The sequence below is a fragment of the Monodon monoceros genome, unplaced genomic scaffold (assembly GCF_005190385.1).
Source record: "Monodon monoceros isolate NGI ecotype Baffin Bay Population unplaced genomic scaffold, NGI_Narwhal_1 Super_Scaffold_19, whole genome shotgun sequence".
Taxonomy (NCBI): Eukaryota; Metazoa; Chordata; class Mammalia; order Artiodactyla; family Monodontidae; genus Monodon; species Monodon monoceros.
The window spans coordinates 47818670-47837188 of NW_021703775.1; the positions used below are offsets into that span (position 1 = coordinate 47818670).

General features: G+C 40.2%; 1 long non-coding RNA gene across 1 annotated transcript in view; it reads right to left on the bottom strand.

Moving 5' to 3' along the window:
- Positions 1-1886: 1886 nt before the first annotated feature.
- LOC114901013 overlaps positions 1887-18519 on the bottom strand; it is a 28627-nt gene continuing 11994 nt past the window's right edge. Inside the window, exons 2-3 of the long non-coding RNA XR_003794990.1 lie at positions 4755-4791; positions 1887-2216 (exon numbers count right to left, since the gene is read on the bottom strand). This is a non-coding gene — a long non-coding RNA (uncharacterized LOC114901013). The remainder of the gene's footprint in view (positions 2217-4754; positions 4792-18519) is intronic.

Consider the following 18519-nt stretch of genomic DNA (forward strand, 5'->3'; position numbering starts at 1 on the left):
AAGGGTCAGAGGTAAGGTTACTGTTGTCGTGGAACTTATTCCACTCATCCCACCCTTTGTGCACTTAGACTCATTCCAATCCATGGAATGTTAAAGAACCATTAATTTTTTAAGGAAACTCATGCTGAGTATAACTGCACAAAGAGTGGAATGAGGAGAAATAGAGTTTGAACGGAGCGTGAAGAAATTAAGTAAGGGGAACGGGGAATACAGGCTTTGTTTTAGTTTGTTTTGTTATTTGTGTTAAGCTGGGGGACACCCTTAATAAAGATCTAGAAGAGGAAAAAGGTCTGCTAACAGCCATCACGAGGTTCTGGCAGCTTTCTGATTTTTGAGAAGCCTCATCCTTAGATCCATCTTTTTGCCTTTGGAAAGAGGATGAGGCCTCAGCCTACATCCTTGCAAAACTTTGCCACTGAACTCTTGCCAGCAGTCAGAGTCTGAAACCCTTCAGTTTCAAATGTGGGTCCAAATGACCACAACCATCTACCAGTGTTTTCTAGGATGCTCACCACACCCCTGTCCTCATACCCACACATTCTTGAAGGGAAGAAGGCTGTTTTTATATAATACAATGGCCCAGTACTTTCCCAGAGAACAGAAACATGTATTTTATTTATTTTTAAAAAATTTATTTATTTTTGGCTGTGTTGGACCTTCATTGCTGTGCGTGGGCTTTCTCTAGTTGTGGTGAGCAGAGGCTACTCTTCGTTGCGGTGCATGGGCTTCTCATTGCGGTGGCTTCTCTTGTTGCGGAGCACAGGCTCTAGGTGCGCGGGCTTCAGTAGTTGTGGCGCACAGGCTTAGTTGCTCCACGGCATGTGGGATCTTCCGGGACCAGGGCTCGAACCCGTGCCCCCTGCATTGCGGATTCTTAACCACTGTGTCACCAGGGCAGTCCCGTGTATTTTACATATCAGCTTTGGTATATACATCTCATATAAAAATTCCCAGTGCACTCAAACTATGGTAGAGACTTATAATATGTGTCTACATCTACTTTTCTTCTTCCAGACACGTGGGAAGATTCTCCCTTCCTGAAATTGGATAGTGTTGTTCTGGCCAATGGCTTAGGCAGGAGTAACATGAGCGACATATGTCACTTTTAGATCAGAGCATTTAATTCTGACATAAGATCCTCACAACTGGCAAAATCCATCTGAACTCCCAGGATGAGGCGGCCATGGAGCTGAACTCCCTACTTAGGTGTGATTGACAGATACTGTGAATGAGAAATTAACCTTTGTTGCTTATATCACTGAAAATGTTGGTGTTGATGTATTCTGCAGCATAACCTAGCCAATTCTGAATGCCTTAAATTTTTTTGAAAGAATAGGTGGAGTAAATTCAGTCTACTTCAACCCAGTGTCTGATTCTCAGCAGTTCCTCTTTATTTTCCTTAAGGTCCTTGACTTCTATGTTCAGCCTACTCATGATGGGTTTGTATTGTTTCCGGGCCCCTCTCCGGCTTGGTAGCCATTTTTCTGAAATGTTTCTTGAGAATTATCTTGTCAAAGAATTTGGACCAAGCCCCGGGAAGCCCAGTGGTAAAGCAGAGGATCTAGATACACAGACCTCTGTGTGTTGCCCATCGATGGCACACTGTTCCATGTGTCTATATCAGAGGGTCTGATCTCTCCTTCTGCCTGCTTTTAGGAAGTACTAGGTACCCTCTACCCCAAAATATAAAACCTTGCTTGGTTAGAATACTGCTAGGAGGAAGTTAGCCAAGATACAAATCCAACTTGTCTAAATGGGCCAACAATATGTAGGCTGAAGAATGGTAAACTTTTTAAACTTTTAATGTTTTTTCTTCCTACTTCTTCAAGGTGTACTTCCTTTCCCTCTCCCTAAAGTTCGAGCTGCTCTTGCTTGTTAGACACCATCTTCGTTATTAGAGTATACTTCGTTGCCGTAGCAAATCTGTTTTTACTCTCACATTTTATTGCACTTACAGCTACTACAGGCAAGAGAGGAGGAGGCAGGCGGATCATGATTTTATTTTCTCTCAAGTGGCCAGGCTTCCTCCTGGTCTGAGAAACTTTTAACTCCCCCACAAAGGGTGCAGTCTTACAGCCAGGAATAGCAAAGGTGGTGCACCGCAGGGGAAGACAGGCTGTGGTTCTCTAGCCTGGGACCAGAACAGGGCACAGTGCTTTCCTGTGGATTACATCGTTCTTCTATTCACTCTTTCCTTTCAGGCTTCAGCATTTGTACTAAAAGAAAACAAAAAAGTAGGCAGGCCCTCTATCAGTGATGAAGATCAAAGAGGAAGCAGAAGTCAGAAAGTTTTACCGAAATGCCTTTCTAAGGTCCCTTAGTAGGTGACCCTGAACCCCCAAATTACACTAATGATGATAGTAACATCTTACACGTGCAAAGTACCTTTGATCTTTCAGTGCATTTTTACATGTACTGCCTAATTTTTCTTTTTCTGTTGTTAAACAGTAGCCCTTAATGAAGACTTCTCCGTGAACGATATTTTATACTGATGTCTTAATTCATCCATTTTGTCACTTTTTCAGCAAATACTTTCATATCTCCTACTGAGTTACTATTTGTACTGAAGAGACGGCATCTTAAACTATCTAATCCTGCCGCTACTTTACTTTATGTGCATAAATCTTATCCCAGCAGACAGGACTTGCTATTTGAGAATGCGCTCTTAGACAGCTTCTGTGGCTCACATGGGGACCACTCCAGTGTGAGGCACTCTGTAAACTTCACAGGCTGATGGAGAGTCAGGGTTTCGTCCAGTACTACGACTATGGATTTGACACTTAGAACTTTAATTCTCTGTCTGTCACAGGCCAATGACTTTTGCTATTTGTATATTAAAAAGTGCAATTAAGGTTTCCGTTCTTGGCATGATATTAAACATCATCAAACTTTATAAATACTTCTTAAATATTTTTGCAGGAGGAAAAATCTGTGACTTTCAACTGTAATTTTTAAATGTTCAATATGTATAGACAAGCTGCTGTATTTTATATAAATGAATGTATTCATAGAACAAACTTTAAATTTCAGAAAACAACACAGATTGTAGGAGTTTAAATTCCTGTTCATATTCCAGTAGCAATGAGTAATGTGTCCATTTTAGGAACGGTGGCAAACGACTGAGGAGGAGTACGTTTCTACACTTGCTGGAGATTGCTATTTTGTGGAGAAGCATTTGTGGTCTGGTGACTCAAGACAGGGAGGTAGGTAGCTACCCATTCTGTATTCTAAATTCGGCTTCCAGTGCTCCATCTGTGCTGGGCTCATGCTGAGGCCTTGTCTAGGTAACACTACCCTCTACTGGGTGGAACCAGAACTCCTCAATCCTTTAATCCAGGGCAACGTGTTGTAGCTTTTAAACTCTAAGACAGACGTTAGGGATGGTTTTAACAGATGAGGAAACTGACATCCAGAAGGCATAATGGTCAAGGCTGTGACTCTTGACAGTTTATATCAGAGACCAGTCAAAGAATTGTGCTTTCTTGACTCTTGGATGGCTAATTTTCCCCAAAATTGCAGAGTAGGATGGAGGCTCTGAATAGCACACACAACAAAAAACGTGCATGTATTACTTGCAGCTCTAGGAGTATCTGTTAAGTAACCAAATGTCTATTGCTGCATGAAGTACCTGTGCTATTTAAATCTAGGTCAGGTGAAAAATTCAAGATTTATCATAGACCTTTACATTATTTGTAAAACCACTCGAATACGCTGCTTTTTTTTTTTCTTTCTTTTTTAAATGTTTCACCATTTGCTGCTTCAGTAAGAATGTGTCTTCAGATGGAACTTTGTCCTAAGGGCCTATGGAACGTTGTTAATGGGCACGTTTTCAGAGCAGGGTTTCTCCAATTGGAGAACCTTAATTGGTATCCTTACTACTTCTCCTACATTTTCATGCAGCATTATGTGTTCAGCTCGACCTGCATAAAATGGACCAGATGAATAGATGGAGGAGGCAGCCGTCCATGTGGGAAAGAAGGGATTTGACAGGCCAAAATATCATGTGATGTAAATTATAGTAACACCTCACCTCTTAATAATTCAAATGTCGATCAATCTCACCTCTTTAGCACACAATTCAGAACCTAGAAGTAGGCAATAAGGACAGCAGAAACTGGTGTTGCCTAGACCTTAATCCCGTTAAGAGTGGCCCCCGTGCCCTCACTTAGCGTGTATATTCTCTTTTTTAAAATTAATTAATTAATTAATTAGGCTGCGTTGGGTCTTCGTTGCTGTGCGTGGGCTTTCTCTAGTTGTGGTGAGCAGGGCCTACTCTTTGTTAGGGTGTGCAGGCTTCTCATGCAGCGGCTTCTCTTGTTGCAGAGCACGGGCTCTAGGCACACGGGCTTCAGTAGTTGTGGCATGCAGGCTCTAGAGCTCAGGCTCAGTAGTTGTGGCACATGGGCTTAGTTGCTCTGCGGCATGTGGGATCTTCCCGGACCAGGGCTTGAACCCATGTCCCCTGCATTGGCAGGCGGAATCTTAACCACTGCACCACCAGGCAAGTCCTATGTTATCTTATTTCACGTAAATCCTTTAAAATAGGTCCAAAGTACATGAAGACAGCAAATTATGGGGTAGGGGCAGGAGTGGTAGTGGAACGAGCTGTTACAGGCACATATACACATAGGAGTACAAAGTAATAGCTGGTGGCATGACAGAAAGCAGGAGACAAAAGGAAAAGATTCAACTAAAGTATTGTGATCTCAAGATCACTAACAACCCTTTGCAAAGGGACCAAAATTCACACTCACCTCAGGAGAGTCCAAGAGTTAATTTTATAATAGTGACCTAGAATGGTAAAAAAGAAAAAAAAAAAGGTTAAATAGTGTTGTATTTAATCCCATTTAGAGTAAAAAAACCAGTTTCACAGTCACCATTTATTTAGATTTCTATTCAAAAATAGTTAGAATGAATAGGAACTTCACTAATTTGTCATAAGCTGTTCAGAAAATTCAACTATCTAGAAGAAGCCATAAGATTAAGAGAACTTGATGAATTTTATTGGCTCTTTGGAATTCCTGTATTAAAATATAAAGTTGCTTTATTCAAGTCATTTAATGAAAGTATATCGAATGCCTTGTCTACTCTGTGCCAGGCAATGTTCTAATCACTAAAGATGGTACATGTATCCAAACAAGACTTAAATTCTGGTCCTCACTGAGGACAAATGGAGGAAGGCATTCAATAAGCAAAATAAATACATAAATGTATACAGAATATGAGATGTAAACAACTATTTGAGGAAATACAAAATAGAAAATGGGGACACCAAGCACTGGTGAGTCTGAGGAGAAGTTGCAAGTTTAAATAAGCAAGTGAGGAGAGGTTTCCCTGAGAAGTGGTTGGGGGGTGAGGAAGCAAGCCACGTACGTGTCCACGGGAAGACTCTGGTTCCCTTACACACTTACCCTGATTACCCGTAATGCCTCCATAATCTCAACTGTAAACTCCATGCTCTGACCACTCTCTCTCTAATTTTCAGATCTTTCCTTCTGCTCCCTGACTCCAGCAGTCCTTGGATCTGACGTTGATCCTACCCCCATTTCACTGGCTCTCAGCCTTCTCAAGCCCTTACTTCCCTTTAAATCCCATGGTCAACCATTATTACCACTCCCTAGCACTTCCCTAAATTCTCTTGGCCCCTCTTGCTTCGCTGTACTCATTTAGTAAAACCTCAGCCGTGGGGAAATCCAAATTGTCCTCTACTCTGTGCCTATAACCTATCACTTTAACTTAAAGACTGCAGATCTCAACCAGGCTCTTAATGCTGCCCAGAAATCATACTGCAGAATTCTAGTCCATTTCCTCCTCCAGAATCCCAGATGTATATTCCACTCCCTTTCCTGTTTCATTTTAACTCCAGCTCACTCTCAGCTTTATGACCTTGCTTCCTATTTCACAAAGAAAAAAGAACCCATTAGGAGACAACTTTCACAGGTTCCCACCACCATACCCACCCAGCTAGCAGCATCAGAGCTGCCTTCTGCCCTGTTGTGGTAGATGCAGTGCCTGTGCTGCTAAGGACACCTCCGTTGGGCACCCCATCTAATCCTTTTTTGTCTGTCCAAGGACACTCCAGCAACCTTGTCCTGCATCATCATTTTTTCCTCTCTACTGAATCCTTCTCATTAGCTTGCTTACAAACAAGCCTGCTCTGGAGTCTGTGTCTCTTTCCAGCTACCAATTCATTTGTTTGCTTTATTACAGCAAAATTTCTCAAAAGAGTTGCCTATACTTAGTATATCTGATTCCTCTTCTACCCATTCTTTTTTTTGAAATGACTCCAGTCAGGTTTTTCCAACTTTCTAGCCTCCCAAAACTACTTTCTCAAGCTCCCTGACAATCTCTAGTACTTTGCTATATCTAGTGATTACTTTTCATAAAGATTGACCCACCTGTACCATTTGATTTAGTTTTCATCATCTGTGAATGCTTCTTTTTATTGCCTGTCACCTATTAGGTCCTAAAGGGATTTTGATGGGAATGCACTGGAGTCTGGAACCCTGAATCTGTGGGGGCATTATAAATAAACGTAAGATTTATATAGCACTTCACATTATCAAAACAAACAAGCTATAGAGCATCTATCTGAATATTTACAATAATCCCAGGAGAAAGGCATTTTTCAGATGAGAACTATTAACAAGGAAGACGTGACAAAGACAGGATTATATACATTTATATAGCTTCTCAGAGGCAGAAGCAAGCCTGTATTGGACAGTGGCTACTGGATGGTGGGAGCTGAGTAGAGGTGGGTAGTTCTGCAGGCTGAAGAGGGAATCTTGCCAAAGAAAGGAAAGAACATCAAAATAAATAAATAAAGGATGGAAGAGGCTAATTTTGTCCTATTTGTCATTTTACACCCATACTATTTTAATGTATGAGACATACTACTAGAAAAGTTTAAAGTAATAAGGAAGAATCCTGAAGTTGGTTTTAGGAATAAAATAAAAAGCCACTGGGCTCTACCCTAAATTTCGATTGTTGTTCTCCTTGCATAAAGAGTATTGATTTAAAAAAAAAAGAAAGTGTGAGGACTGTTATGGGTTGAATGTTTGTGCTCCCTCCAAATTCACATTTGAAATCCTAATCCCCCATGTGATCTTATTAGAAGGTGGCCCTGTGGGAGGTGATAAGGTCATAAGGGTAGAGACCTCCTATAGGGGATTAGTGTCCCCAGAGAGCATTCTCACCCTTTCCACTATGTGAGGTTGCAAAGCGAAAACAGCTGTCTGTGACCCAGAAGAGGGCTCTTACTGGAACCCAACCATGCTGGCACTCTGATCTTGGACTTCAAGCCTTCAGAAGTGTGAGAAACAAATTTCTGTTGTGTGTAAGCCACCAAGTCCATGGCACTTTGTTACAGCAGCCTGAAATGACCAAGACGAGGACATTACAATTTAGTGCCTTAGTCCAGACTAAGATTAAAAAAATATATATACATATATGATAGAATGAATGGCTTAAACAACAGAAATTTATTTCTCATAGTTCTGGAGGCTGGGGATTCCAAGATATAAAGGCCCTGGCATATTCAGTGTCTCTTGAGAGCCTGCTTCCTGGTTCATAGACAACTGTCTTCTAACTGGCTGGGTCCTCATGTGGTCCCAGGGGAAGGGAACTCTCTGTGATCTCTTTTATAAGGGCACTAATCACATTCATGAGGGGTCCACCCTCATGACCTCACAAAGACCCCACCTCCAAATACCATCACATTGGGGATTAAGTTTCAACATATGAATCTTGGGAGAACACAAACATTCAGTCTACAGCAGTGCCCAATATTTTTCACCCTGAGTCTCTAATATTACAAGAGAATCTGGAACTCTTCTAGAGTTGGTCTTAGGACACAAGCAAATCTAGGCAATACATAAGAGACTAAAAAAAAAAAAAAAAAAAAAGTTTGCATGTCATCCATCTCCAGCCCTGTCCATCTGTCTCGCACACGTGCACATGTGCACACACATATTGATACAGAAGCAACCCACTGCTCTTGTACGGAAACAGTTATAGTTCAAGCTGGTAAAACATTCTGCTGAGCACCTTCTACACAGATTAAACCTTTGTCTTCCTAGAGGAGAACACTTAGATGAACTAAATAATAAAGTGATCCCATTCTTGTCATTTACTTCCACATATATAAGGATAAAAAGGCCATCCTTGCATGAAACTGTAATGCTGACTACCTTTCTTTCTCTGCTCACTTTAAATCCAATCACTTAGAGCAATCCATCAGCATTCAAATACACAGAAGACTGCAGTTTCATAAATTGAGACAACACAATTCAGTGCCTTGACACTGCATTTGCTATCAATTATGGTAGTCATAATCTCAAGTATTAGAGGCAGACTGGCATATTAACCTAAATACTGTTGAAGGGACTGTGCTGCTTTCACAAAGTTATTTTTTATTTTGTGCATTGTACTTCATTAAGCCTAGACAGAGAATCAGTGATGTGGGTGCTGTACACACTCTGCCTCTTGCCCAGTATTTTATTTTATTTTTTTAACATCTTTATTGGAGTATAATTGCTTTACAATGGTGTGTTAGTTTCTGCTGTATAACAAAGCGAATCAGTTACACATATACATATATCCCCATATCTCCTCCCTCTTGTGTCTGCCTCCCTCCCATCCTCCCTATCCCACCCCTGTAGGTGGTCACAAAGCACCAAGCTGATCTCCCTGTGCTATGCGGCTTCTTCCCACTAGCTATCGGTTTTACATTTGGTAGTGTATATATGTCCATGCCACTCTCTCACTTTGTCCTAGCTTACCCTTCCCCCTCCCTGTGTCCTCAAGTCCATTCTCTAGTAGGTCTGTGTCTTTATTCCCGTCTTGCCCCTAGGTTCTTCATGACCTTTTTCTTTTCGATTCCATATATATGTGTTAGCATATGGTATTTGTTTTTCTCTTTCTGACTTACTTCACTCTGTATGACAGACTCTAGGTCCATCCACCTCACTACAAATAACTCAATTTGGTTTCTTTTTATGGCTGAGTAATATTCCATCGTATATATGTGCCACATCTTCTTTATCCATTCATCTGTCGATGGACACTTAGGTTGCTTCCATGTCCTGGCTGCTGTAAATAGAGCTACAATGAACACTGTGGTACATGACTCTTTTTGCATTACGGTTTTCTCAGGGTATATGCCCAGTAGTGGGATTGCTGGGTCGTATGGTAGTTCTATTTTTCGTTTTTTAAGGAACCTCCATAGTTTGCCCACTATTTTAAATCCTACTTTATCAATCCCTTATATGATCTTGATATATTTTAGGTCTCTTTGTTTTGTGTTCAAAGACTTATTTAAATAGAGTTGTACCACCTATCATATGTAGCAGTGTGACTGAGAGAAAACTCATGGGTGTCTTAAAAGTTATTTCTCTAAGCCTAAGTCTCTTCATATATAAAATGATAACAATACTCACCTCAATGGATTATTATGAGAACTAGACAGAATAATATGAGCCACTGAGCACTGTTCTCTCTTTCCCTCACCTGGGGTTACGGTTACCCCAAAAGTGTCCGTGTAAGAATCAAGAATGTGTTTCAGTTATAAATGAATTTTTCCTTGTTACCCCCCTCCTTTTTTTTTTTAAGACATAATTTTAATGGAAAAGGAACTAATAAAAGAAGACAAATGACCTACAGTCCCATCACTCATTGTATACCCATATTCACTCACTCAGCAAATATTTATTAAGCAATCTATTATGTGCCAGGCATGGTTCTAGATTTTGAAACTAGAGCACTAAATGAATTAGACAAAAATTCTTGCCCTCAGGAACAGCTTTCATTTTTTTTTTCTCCTTTACATTTCTCTTCTGTATACACACATATGATATGTGGTTGCAATAACCATAGTCATAGTTTTTATTCTGCTTCTTTCATTTATGATTAGATTCTTTTAAGCTTCCACGTTGCTAAACTCTATAATTTTAATGTCAAAATAATATTCCTTGGAGTTGATACACAATAATTTAATTGCCCAGTCCCCTAATGTTGGAAATTTAGCCCCAGCACCCATCCCCAGGTGCAGTGAGCATCCATGTATATATACCTTTTTCTACTGATTTCCTTTATGTAACTACATCATGGTGAGATTACTGTGTCAGAGTATACGAGCACTATTAGTCAGATCATTTAGGTAAAAGAAAAAAATCCAACTCATTATTCTCTGGTGGATTCTATCTACATACTTTGAAGACAGTATACAATTTAGGACTCAAAGATGTGAAACATACATGGAATGGTACATACACGAATTCAAACTACATTCAGTTAGGAGAGGAAGAAAGAGACAGATTTTAGCTACATAGCTGGTAAAAACAAAAAAGATGAGATCTCCAAAGAGGAAGGTGTGTGGCCCAGTGCGGCAAAAGGTAATCAGAACGGGCAGAGTGGGTTGAGGTTATGCAAAGGTCACAATTGTGGAGTGGATAAATTTGAACATGATCTAATAAATGGTGGAGAATCATTGTCATTACTTCAGCAAGAGAACAGCACAAAGAAAGGAGTGTTATATAATCTGTAAAAGCAATATTGTCTTGCTCTAGGGAAGCTGAGGAACCTAGATACATTTCATTTTACTGAGCTTTTACATTTGCTATTAAACCCAAATGCTTCCTCTCACCGTGTTTCAGACCATGAGGAATGTAAAAACACCTAAAAGCAGGATCAAGCCCAATGTGCTGAGGGAGGATATCCTAAATGGAACATGCTTGATCAGCACAGCAGGCTTGACCCTCCTATGAGGAAGACGCAGAACCAATAATCCCCAGAAAGGGAGTGGCAGCTCTGTATGATGGAAAAGTTCTTCCAGCTCCTGGGCTATCCAAACACAGTCCCTCCTTTCCAGGTAATTAGGCTTCTACTCAATAATGAGGCAGCATTTATAATCTGCTGACATGTCAGCCTGAAAGCCAGAGAGTACAGATGAGGAAATTTTGCTTTTTGTGTATCTTTTCCTTGTCTTCGAATCAAAGGTTATTGAAATTGGCAAGCTGTGCAGTCGGCTGAAGAGTATGCCCTGTTCCCTCTGGAGGACTTGGGTGTGGTAGTGATTAGATACCATTTAGGCCATTTGTTTCCAATTAATTAGAGGGGAAAAACAGACTCTAGGTTGAAAATGTTTTGAGGACAGGACTTCTTCACTTGTTTTCCTCCTACCTAACTGTAGAACAGTGCCTGGATTGGTGCCTGCCACATAGTACCTGCTCAACAAGGTTTGACTAGTAAATGAATGAACCATAGATACTAGTTGCTCGTTAATATTTGGTAGTTGCCTATTTGCTCAGTTTACAAGTTTTCTGTACCTGTATCTTTGTGACTAAAACTTAGTAAGGGAGAAAACTGATTTTTCACTCCATTACAGTGAAAGGAGCTTGAGAGAAGAGCAAAGGAAAGGAGAAGAAAGCACAGACTTCACCATAGGGAAATGTGCCAGATGGGCCTTTATTACTTTTAGTTATTGAAAGGCCTCCTGTCAGTTTTAAGAACATTTTTCAAAGCTATAAACTATCATAAAGAGATAAGTGAAGATGTCGTTGTTCTGTCCAAGGCTCCATTATCAAAGGCTAGTGTAGTAAGTAGCACATAGGACCCATCCGTGCATATTTGATGAATAAATGATTGAATGAAGGGAATATGGTTCTTCCTCCAGGAATTTCATAGTGAGGGTAGGAGACAGAACCCCACAAGAGAATTGTGGAACCTTAGAAATCTTCTATAGCCTATGACTCCATTAGTGGTCAATTCTCATGAATGTTCAATCAGCCATGAACCCAAATACGGAGCCATTTTCCAGAACAAATGCTTCAGTGTCCATAAGGACACCTTGAGAAACTCTGTGCTTAATTTCTAACTCCGTATCTACCTCTATGCAGGTACTGGCAGAGTGGGAGAGATTTGAAAACAAAAAACAAATAGGAGGTCAGATATTACTCTCTAGTTGGAGAAAAAATACATATGCAATGAAGTAATGAGAGAATAAGAACATAAATGCAAAAATTCCCCAACTGAAACCTTTTGTTCTTAGATGGTTGCCCTGAAACACATGATCAGAGCTTGGAAATAAGCATCAAATTGGTGGGATATAAAGCTAGTTATAGTCTTAGAAGCTCTCGTTTTGCAAAATTATCTTGCAAGTATAGCTCACTACTGATGATATCCTAGGTACCCAAACCAGATGGCATAAGATTTGCTACCTTAAATGCACAGCCCACATGCCCACTGAATTGTGTAAGGGGCTAACCGGGAATGTTAGATAACAACCCAAGCAGCATAAACAACCTTGAAGTCAAAGAAAACTATACGAAAATATATAGCTTTCTAAAGATTTTAAATGTTTAAAGCCCCTTAAGAAATAAAACACATGCAAAATAAATACAAGAAATGTTAAATTGGCACTGGATTAACATACTATAATGCAGCAGTACCAAACGAATCCCTTGGTAGCTGAATAATTAAGAGCCAGGGGAGGATTTATAATCTAGGGCAACTAATACACAGGGCTGTAAGTGCTGGTCTAGCACTAAGAATTCAGCACAACTGTGTTGATGTCTTCCTGTGGAGGCTTATGTATTTTTCTGCTTTATTTTAGGACAGGAGAGTACATAGAGAGGTGAATCAGAGATCTATATTTATAATTCTATTTCTGTTTGATACCACGGTTTGCATTAAACAATATCAAACATTAAAAAAGGTAATTTGCATTTCTCATTCTTAACGTTCAACAATTTAAAAAAAATGTTTGCAAGATATCACTCCAGGTTCAGCGTATCTTCCCTCACCAATTAGTTACTGCATTCATTCATTCATTCAACAGACATTTGTTGAGTTCCTACTAAGTGCAAAAAAATGCTGGGCTAGGCTTTGAACATGTGGAATGACTGAGAGATTACCCATCCTGGCTGAAGTTCACAGTCTTTGGAAAGTCATTTAGTTATGAGTAGTGATGCGGGAAAATATTAGTATGTTCAAGTAAGGGCAAATCCTTTGGTGTGGTTGGTGTGGATACAGCACGAAGGAAATGTAGAAAATTAAACTGGAAAAGTAACTCATTCTCCTGTTAATAGAAGATCAATGGATAAATAAATTTGAGTTTTGCAGTGGGGTGTGTGAGAAATGATCAGGTTACAGTTTTAAATGATGACCTTGAAAACTATAGCGAGGACAGCTTAGAAGAGAAAGGCACTGAAGACAGAGAGAAAATTAGGGAAAAACTGGAAATCTTCCAAGGATACTGAGTGTTTTGGATTAAGCCTGCAAAAGTGGGAACAGAGAAAAGAAAAGAATTCAAGAGGCATTTCTGAGGCAGAATTGACAGTCTTAGCAATTTACTGTGTAATTAGTAATCAGATGTGTATGAATTATGACTAAAGATATGAGTTGATGAGATTATAAATAAAAACATAAAGTGAGGGGAAAAAAAAGCCAAGGCTGAACTTAGAGAAAGCTCCAATATTTAACAGACCAAGAAGAGAAAAAGGAGCCACAGGAGAATCTAGGAAAGAACCATGATTGATTCTGTGCTTTATTACAGGTAAACGCAATTTTCTTTCCATCATATTTACATCTTTCTTAATACTTATTAATGCTGGCTTGCTATCAGATCTTTCTTTTTCTGTTGTGCCATATGTATATCTTCTGGAAATCAACTTCTAATTTAATACCAGTTTTTCTTGATATGTGCCATCCAGGCTTGATCTGGGATTTGGGAAATCTTAGTTCAAGAAATCTTAGTTCAAGGTATGTGACCCTGGACATTTTCCTGAATATCTCTGCAGCTTAGTTCCCTGGCTGTAAAATTAATGATTGGTCTAAATGACTTTTACTATCCATTTTTATCTCTGGGATCTTAGCCATCCAGTGGTATACTGATTAGCAACCCTCACTAGGTTTGTCCCAGTCTGTGTGGAGACAGATTAATGGGCAATCGTCCACTGGAAAATGAAAAGCAGCTCCAAGACTCTTACAACTCTGGAGGACTACGGTGTGGACCTTAGAAATACTGATTCTTAGACTATTTCTGGGGAACAGTCTGTGGCTTTTGCTGTGGTAGTCATTTCTTCTCACATGATCCTGAAAGTAGACATAAACTGCTTTGCCATGTCTGCTATTTTCCTATTTTTATGACTTTGGGGGGAAACAACGGACTAACTTAGGCTTCCTGCATATTCTTAAAAATTTGTGATAAAGCTCAGAGCTGCAACACTCCCCCAATTTCTTAATCATGACTTGTTATTTCAAAAGAGCTTGCATTTTGCGAAGATATTACACAATGCTGATATTCCTTGAAAGGGAAAGAATTTGGTCCACCTACGTCTGACAGACTGGTTTGTCAAAGAACACAGAGAATGTCCTTTGCCTACCTTCCCAGTCACCTAGGTCATCTCTAAAGGCCCCTTCAAGCTGATGACACACCAGAGAAAAGCACATTTAAAAAAATTCCTAGAAGGGCTGTTGTAGTAAAGAGGGCTTTTAGTGATGTTTTGACATTTCTGGGATGAGTGCTTTGGTAGAACAAACTGAGAAAATGCTCAGGAAAGGATATGGGAAGCTTTAGCTACTCGTATGTGAACTGCCAGTAACTTTTTTCTGTTAATACAATTACGCATAATATAAGGAAAATAACAGATTTAATACATTTTAAAATATAACACAGCTTTTACTGTATGGTCATCTCCAATTTTTGAGGTCCTAAACTGAGTATATAAACCTGGACCTAGGGAGTATCTGTTCCATTAAAAATGGTTGCAATGGACTAAATAAATGGACACTGACATTTTAAAATATATATATTAGAATTGGATTACCAAGTGAAAAGGAGATTTTTTTCCCCCTGGAGATTTTTAAAAGTAGAATGAATACTCATCTTTCCAGAATTGTTTGGGTATCCTCTTACCTGAAGACTAGCAGAACTATTTGACCTCCAGCAATTTATTCCAACATTCTAAGTTTACGATTGCTTATTACTCTATTGTTATTTCATTTAACGGTAGGCTTTAAATGTCCCTTAAACACATTCCTTAGATGTAAAGGTTTTTGTTTGAGGCCTTGGAGTAGAGAGTGAAATATAGAGTCTTCTGCAATATGAAGCAGTGTTGCTGAAGCATGGGAGCACAGTGGTGTCATTAGGGAGAGCTACTGCCCTAGAAGTTTGCTCTCCTTGTGCCTAAATTGATAAATGGTAATCATCCTTGGCTAATCTCCAGTGTAATGGAAACCTATTTGTAGTGGTTACACCCTGGAAGAACTTAGTGCTCGCTGGGGGTGAGGGGGAGGCAGTTTGCATGCTTGCATCATGAGTACTCACCCATATATGTGCACACACACACACACCCCTTAAACCCCAAATAATAATAAATTAATCAGCTGCAGGGTCCAATTGCTTATAGCTAAATTTAGTAGAGAATTCTGGGGATGCGGTGGCTTCCTATCTGAGAATGCCTTGTCTTTTCCTCTCAGACAGCACTTCTCCAGCCAATTCTAGATGTAGCCCTTGGCAGATAGTACCCATTGCAGGCTCCTGCTGTCCGTGTTCCATGCTTGGCTGCCAGAGTACCAGGAGGTGTGGCTTAAACTACATGCACTCTTGACCAAAGGGGCATTCCCTGGCATCCAAATCTCCCCATCTCTTGCTGCAGCATCTGAGAGAAAGCCATGACTTAATATCTCCGAACAGTTTCAGTCATGGTGGACACTGCTTGACATGAGCTAGCTGCCTTGAGAGAGAGAGGTGATTATCTTGGCTGGAATTAAGTAGCTACAGGTATTAACACCTGCTGCACAGTTAATGGCTGTCTTCGTGACTGCTGTTTACTCTCTTCTTGAAACAGGTCACTTGGTGCTTGAGTCAACAGAAACAAGGTCTTTGCCCTTAATTTGCCTTCCATAATAGGCAAGCAAAATAAAAGCCCAAGAGAATGAACACACGACCCCCTTGGCTTGCCCATTTAGAGAAGAGATGTACATGAAAATTTGGAGCTAACCTTATAAAAAATTCGTATTTCGAAAACCAGAATGCAGTTTAAATTTTCAAAGGTGAAGCATTACTAACATTTTAAAGTTTGGTATTCTGAAATAGAATAGCCATGGCCTTTCATTTCTCATTGTTGCTGCTGCCATTGTTTGGTTTTTACTTGTGATTAAGTTGATATGAAAGCTTCTAATAACAAGTATTTTGCTGTGGAATGCCATGTGTCTCCATAAATATTGGCTGAACAAATGCAATCTAGTTGTTGCTCACCAATTTACTGAACATAACCGCAAAACCCAAATCTTCTTGGCTTGCATTTTTTAGAGCCTAGCTCAGGATTCCCAGCTTCTGAGAATTCTTCCTCTTTAACATTACTTACTGTACATTCCCATAGTACTTTCTTATTTCCTCAAATTCCTTTATTGCTTCTTAACCTGTGGTCCATAGACCATCAGCATCAACATCAGCTGGGATGATTAGAAATGCAAACTCTTGGTACCATCCCCAACCTATTGGATCTGAATCTCTATATTTTTTAAAAACCCCAGAAATTTATATCTGCGTCACCTTTTTGAAATAATGACATTACACACTTCCATTTCACAGTGCAATTAACTGTATATATGTCTGGCTTCTCTAGGGAATGAAAAACTCCTTGAAATCAGGCCTTTGTTCATTTGGAGCTACCAGTCTGCTTGCCTGCCCCTCACTTCTCTACCCCTGCAACTCCTTGCCCTGGGCAGTGGTCCGGATCTTGCCCAAATTCATCAAATCTCCCTGTACTACCTTTATTCCTCACAGTTTAAAAGTCCAGGTTTTTGTCTTATTTCTAAAATCAAGTCTCCACTTCCTTTCTCAGTTTGGTAACTGGATATTTGCATTTTACTCCTGGACCTAATTCTCTCCTGAAAATAAATGTGCCCAGTGTTCTGGTCCTCCTGAAAAGGGGGTACTGCTTTATGCTTTGATTACAAACCGCTGGAGGGCAGGAGCCGGTCTCATTCCATTCTCTTTTCACAGTGTGAAAACATAGCACATAACAGTACCAAAAGATCCTTGATCAATGATTTTTCACAAGCTATACCTTCAATTAGATGCAGCTGCTTTAGAAACGGTGTTACCTATTTTAGGCCTCTGGCGTTCACTAAGTAATTGTTCCGATGCATGAAATTGGTCCTACCAACTTGAAAGAGTGAATACCTCTCCCAAGCAAGTCTAATTTAGCCAGGTATGTGTAACTCGCCCAACAGATTTAGCTCCTTATGTTGCTACTGAATTTAGACTCATTATTGGCAGAACTGGAAATTCCCAGTCCTGCACAAACTGATGTTTGAAGCTCTTTGGTGGCATGTTTTCTCATTATTTTGCAAAGGACTTTTCTTTGCCACCCTTCCTGGCCCTATCTTCGCTCTGTTTACAAATGGAAATGGTAAAATAAACGAAGGGTAGAAGAAGCATTACCAACTTTTGCTTGTTAGCAGTAACACATTTACACTTTTAAGGATTTCTAGCTGCTTGTTTTAAAGCACGTGCTGGCGATCTACTCTGGATTGAGTGGCCCTGTGCAAAAAATGGTCTTCTCTGTTTCAATACAAGTGATCCAACTGTGCCTCTAGCTTGGACCACTGGAGGAAGAGGGGTGAAAGTGAGAGTAGATGTATATGTATACCTACAGAAAGAAAGTAGGAAGAGGGGTGAAAGTGAGAGTAGATGTATATGTATACCTACAGAAAGAAAGTAAGAGCAGCTGGAGGGAGAGATCAAGCACGATAATGAGAGCACGCAAGTAAGCAGGGAGATGAGAAATGCACAAGCCATTGCGGAAACATTGGTGTGAATCCTGGCTCTGTTACCTACTAGCTGTGGGAACCAGGGTATTTTTTTTTTTTAATTCCCTGCATTAAAAACAATTTTACCTAACATATTGGAACGTCAGGTTTCCCATCTATAAAATGGAAATCACATTCCTAATTCTATTCATAGTCACCCTATACCTGTGCAGACTGTGCTCTGTACAAGGAACCTGCTGAGGGGTGACTGTGGCCCTGCACTCACCAGGACACGCAGCCAGGAACAAGACTTTCTCTGCCCTGAGGAAAAGACACTTTCTCCTCATGATCACAAAGGTACCATATAGGCTAGCTCACACGGTGGCCTTACTCATGTGATTTCTTATGAGGGTTAAAAAAGACGGAATGTAGAGTTACGAAAGAATGCTTGGCACTCACTAAATATTTTGCCAGTTTTCTGGTCCTTGTTTTGCCTTTCTCTGAATAAAACTTCTACTCTCCATATCTGACCTTCTCACCCAAGAACCAACGCTGTCTACTATTCATGGGCTCACATCTTCCCAGCTCTGCCCCCAGGGAGTTAATCTCTCCCCTCAGTTTCAATGTGAAAAACCTCTGGAAAGGCATCTGACAGACCTGTCCAGAGGTGCTGGTCCAGAATGGTGGCACGTTCTTATTACTGGTCCTCACTGTAACCATGTGAGCAGCAGGGAGGGGTACAGAGTTCAAAGGAGGGCACTT